This window comes from Echinococcus granulosus (assembly GCF_000524195.1).
Source record: "Echinococcus granulosus chromosome Unknown EG_S00030, whole genome shotgun sequence".
Classification (NCBI taxonomy): domain Eukaryota; kingdom Metazoa; phylum Platyhelminthes; class Cestoda; order Cyclophyllidea; family Taeniidae; genus Echinococcus; species Echinococcus granulosus.
The window spans coordinates 635,310-640,144 of NW_020170410.1; positions in this window are offsets into that span (position 1 = coordinate 635,310).

A 4,835-nucleotide genomic window follows, 5' to 3' on the forward strand; every position below is an offset into this window, starting at 1 on the left:
AGCAAGGCAGAGGAAAGCCTAATGGATTCCATCGAATGATTTAAAAGCCTGGATGAAGATCGACTTTGTTTGCTACAATACTTACATCCTCCAGAAAGCCGAATACTGCTTTATATAGGTAATACTTCTTCTTGCATCACGTTTACTTTTCTTGGGAGAATGAGTACCTTTTGGCCCTTTGGATAGGCGTTCGGTCCTAGAGTTAGCTAAAATGCTTAGTCCGTTCTGAAGACAAATGTGCGTCGAATATTACATGAATTTTAATCACTATTAATAATTCATATGATGGTGGGGGGAGGGTACAATTAAACAGTCGAATTCATTCTTAGCTAGGGGGTAACGCCAGCCCGTACCGCTTGCTAAAGCTATGCCAACTGAATACGGAAAATTCAGACTCTCACTTTTGGCAGTCACGCACATCAATTACGTAGTACCCTAATGGTTGTTTGTACACATATTTTATTCGGGTTCTTATTTGTGACATTTGATTCGTTAAAGTTTTTACCCAGAGCCGGACTTCTTGCATAGTTCCAGAGGGTCTGCCTTAATCACTATTTTCCACGACCATCTTTTGTATTTAAATAAATTAATATTGTTTTTCATCCAACTGTTTACCCCGACAGTATTGTTTGATGCAATAAATCAAGACGCCTTTCAGTGTTTACGCAGTGACTACTGCCTTTAATGTTCCTTTGGAGAGGTTTAACTACTGTAGTCTTGTAAGCAGGAAGTGTCAAAATGAAGCGAAATTTTTTATTCCTTCTTCCATAGTTTTACCACATATTAAGGATTCAAATGTGTTTTCCGCTTGTTGGTAATCCAATGCCGCACTACCTGTGTATCGGATCCCCATCGCATTCTGATTGTAACTTGCTTATATATGGCGTTTAAGGAATGACAATGCGAGGAATGTTTATATTGTCTGGCTGAAAGTGGTCGGAGGTCTAGAACACAACAGATGATAGAGCTTTTAAACCTGACTCCTCCCCTCACTGGCTTAGTCACTTTCCACAGCCTGACTGCGCGTGATAACAAGTGCTATTAGCATTGTTCTCTTCAAAATCTTACCTCCAAAGACAGTCTTCAAGGCAGCCTATTTCTTTGGCGCCTTGAACTATCTGCATTGTCGTTATAGTTCCAACTTCGAGCTTATAGAGTGAAAAATTGACACAAGGCTTCTAATAACTGCTTTGCAAATGTCAGTGAAGTTTAAAAGGGTGATTCTAATGGCAAAGATCTCTACGTAAAGCAATGGATCACTCTATTCAAAAATCAACTGGTTGTGAAGCTCCGTACAAAGCCAAGTTACATTGCGTCAATATTGAACCCCCTTGTCAATATACATTCACCTGTGTGCGCAGATATGTGGAGTCCCAAATAAACACGAAGAAATGGGTGTCGTTAGACTTTGTGCGGCCGTTACATAGTCATTCGGGAACGTCTGAACACACAGCGAAACCGCGTCAGTCAATTTCCTTCTTTTCTGAAGGGCAAATGTGTTTTGATTCCTAATCACAAATTGCGTTTGTCTGCGGTGCTTTCCCGGCATAAATGTCAATCACTAAAAGAGATAAGGATCTAATTTTTCAATTATAAAAAGGCATTTTTTTAAATTTTCACTCGCCATATGTCATTTTCTTCCTCTCTCTGGGCTCTTGGTGGCAGTTTTTTACCGTTTCTTCGCCTACGCCAGTGAAACTGATTCTAATGGTCCCCGATTATCTCCCTTTAATTCATATTCCTGAAGTATCCATCTTTCATACAAGTTTCCTGTTTTCGCGACCTTTGTAAATGTTTATGAGTATTTGTGGCGATTTTTGTCAGGCTCACCACTTATTTTCGCCTCTTGCTAAATTTTCCATCAGTTTTTCAAGTTGCCCCGTTCAGCATGTTAAGCCATATATATGTGACGCCTTGGATTTCCGATCTGAGCCCGCGCATAACATTCGTGGCATTTAGTGAAAAGGAAATGCATGACCTTGGGAAGGGAAAACAAAATTAATTCCTACCGACTTTTTTTGCCAGACCAATAAAACGTCTGGACTATGTTAATTGAGTCTACTCTGCAACTGGAATCAAACTTGCAATTTTTTGTCGATCACTCAAAGGTTTATTGAGGAATGGCTCTCATTTGCAGCGGAACTATTTTTGAATTTTTTGCTGTTATAAGTGTCAACCTTATTCGGTTCTAAGAATGATATTACGCTTTGGACTACATAGTTACTGCTTTGTAGTCTGCAGTAGTGATGCAAGGTGCTTCAGAAAGAAAAAAAACTACCCACGGAACTGCGTCTTTCCTTCGAATTTTTGGTACAAAAATTTGCATGAATTTTTTTACTTCTGTTAGTTTACCTGTGCTCCTGACGGATTAGCAGTGACTGGCTTACGCACTGTAAGACCAACTTAACTTTTAAAAAACCTCAGAGGTGTTGAATAATTTTTAAAAATAATTTGAATGGGTTCTAAAAAATCTTGATGGGCATAATTTGACGCAGTCACTTTGCAATTTAGGCTTTTTTGTATTTCCACACCCTTCAAAAGAATGCTTTGAACTGAACCACTCTTATGCTGAATAAAAATGTGGAATAAGAAAATCCATGTAATGGTTAAAATAACCCTCCTCCATTTCGAGATGTCAAGCATGAATTACATGGTCGAAAGTAAAGGTTTGTGCCATTACTGAAGCATTTGAGTTCCTGATGACATGAATTGGTTCGTCTTAATGACTCGTTCGTCCAGTTAAGTGTCTGAGCTATCTTTAGGGATGTTATGGACCACACGAGTGAGTGGGTGGCTCAATGAAAGAGCTGGAATGCTGGTAGCATAAAGTGATGCGGGGACAGCGAAGGAGAGAAAAGGCCTGCGTATCGTTATGTACGATCACCATAAGTGTCACCTCGTTACAACGTTACAACATCAAAGAAATGAAGATTTAGGAGAATCTGGACGCTTCGTTGACGCAAAGTCCATTCATCTTTATCTTACCTACTTGTTCCAAATGTTCCATTATTGTCAGGATCGTGAAGGTATCGAAAACTTCCTGCGTATGTGCGCATCTAGTTTGAGGTGTGTTCACCGCTGGCACTATGGATTTATGCGAGAACAATCAACTATATGCATTTTTCTCAGCCTAGGTCTCATTCCCCGCTTTAGCTCATTCAGTTTAAAACAGAATAATTCCATTCCTCATCATTTGTCGGTTAAATATTTGATTGGTTTATTATTTCCACGACGGATCGCATACACAGAAGCGAAAGGGATAATCGACTTATCCATGGTTCTCAACAATTGCCCAAAGAGGTAGTCGTATTTAAAGAAGGGGAGTGTAGCACTATTGTAGCAATTGGAATGATGAAAAAGTCAATGAAGTGCCGGAGATATCGACTCTCACATTTTGGACCGAAGAAAATGCGGTATTTTGTGCTTCCTAGCCTAATGTTAACGAACAGTATAGAATGTGGTTAAACCCACATAATAACGATTAAATAAGTAATTTCGATGCTGTTTTGTTAGAAGGAGCGTTGATGGTGCTAGCTTTGAGTCTGCACTTTTGATGATCGGTATCTAAGGTCGCGCCAACTCAGTATGCAAATTGGTGCTATTTCGTGTTTCATATCGTCCATTCATCCTCACGTCCGTCAAATTCTGCATTTGAAGACTAAATAGCGAGAGATTTTTTCTTTTGGCATGCTCAGGTAGTTGATGAACGCCTTTGCTTTGGTGATACACATATGCCGAAATGTTAGGAGTCACAAAGGGCGAGTTTGGAGGTCACAGTGCTCAGTATCGTAGGGGATTAACGTAAACACTTGTAAGGTGTTGCATGTTTGAACTGGCCATTCCAGTGTACTGAATTTGCAACACGCCAACAAGGTTTTGAATGGAAATCCTCCATTGTATACTTTGTTAGGCTATTTGTGATGGTGGGCCTTACTTTGACGTGCCCAATCATCCCCGAAGTAATTTATTGGGAAAGCCGGAAAGCTATAGGCACTAATGGGATACTATGACGCCAAGGTAGCAAGAATTGTCAGGTCTAATCCTAATTTAAATAAGCATCTCTTCGATACTTTGGAAAGTCGTCGTCGCCTCTCCCCGCTGTCGCTTTTCCGTTTTGGCGGTAACAAGCCTTCCTGTGAAATCTAATCTACCGTAAGATGAAATGGCTAGCGTCGAGAAATTACCATCTATTTCGAGAATTGTAGCAAATACTCTAGTTTTATTTATAGTTCCCTAGTGTCATGTCCTCCACAGAGGAAGTGGTATCGAGGAAGGGCTCTTGAAAAGGGCTACTGAAGACTGGGTATTCTTCATGGCAAGGTTATTCCATATACCCATCAATCTTCACGATACTGTTTGCCTAAACGCAGTACGAGGTAAAGGTGTCCTATTCTTATAAGCGCGCAGTACTTGGATACTAATCTGGACCCATTGCAACCCGATCTTGCTCTATTAGGGGCACTTTCGCAGAACTGATAATGTGGCATTCGCAAAGAAGTTACCAATGTTCCAAAAACTCCTTAAGTTGCTAGTCTTTGCAAATTTAACCGTCGATATCAGACGTCTTTCCATGGTGCCTAGATCTTGTGACCAATTAATGAAATCAAAATTCTCATTTGCTTGTACGGGCCTCCTGCCGCTGCCATCGATGCGGCTCCTTAAGCCATCCTTGGGGCCATAATGAAGGATAATGGTGTGGAGGGAGACCTATTAGTAGTATGCAGAAAGGCTGGGCCATCGTAAGCGCTGACGGTAGGAACAGGGGGAAGTGAAAGTCGATGTAGGTATTTATGGATTCGAAAACTCGTTTTGCCACATTTGCATAAAGTAACTTC